Consider the following 395-nt stretch of genomic DNA (forward strand, 5'->3'; position numbering starts at 1 on the left):
AAGGGTAATCCACAAATGACTCCGTATAGGTATAACAGCTTGGAATATATTGTTAGGATATATATACAAGGGTAGGAATGTCAGTGTGTAAATCTTTGGTTGAGATGGATTGACTCCAGGGAGGAGGTAGGAAGTAAGTCGGTGTGGCACCCGAAGGTGCCCGCGCCGAAAGGTGCGAAGAGCCTAGCGCCGGTGTCGCTTTATTCTTCCGTGGGGGAACTCTCCTCTTCCTCGCCGAACAGTTCCCTCAGCCGGGCCGCTGTCACCGGGTTGCACTGCACCGCCGTAATGGCCCGGATCTTGGGCAGCTGTGATTTCCGCCGCTTGGCCCGGAGGTCCCGGAAGCGCTCCGGCGTTCGCGAGCGCTTTGACGGGCCCGGCGCACGTCGAGGGCT

This window comes from Wasmannia auropunctata, unplaced genomic scaffold (assembly GCF_000956235.1).
Source record: "Wasmannia auropunctata unplaced genomic scaffold, wasmannia.A_1.0 LD335997.1, whole genome shotgun sequence".
Classification (NCBI taxonomy): domain Eukaryota; kingdom Metazoa; phylum Arthropoda; class Insecta; order Hymenoptera; family Formicidae; genus Wasmannia; species Wasmannia auropunctata.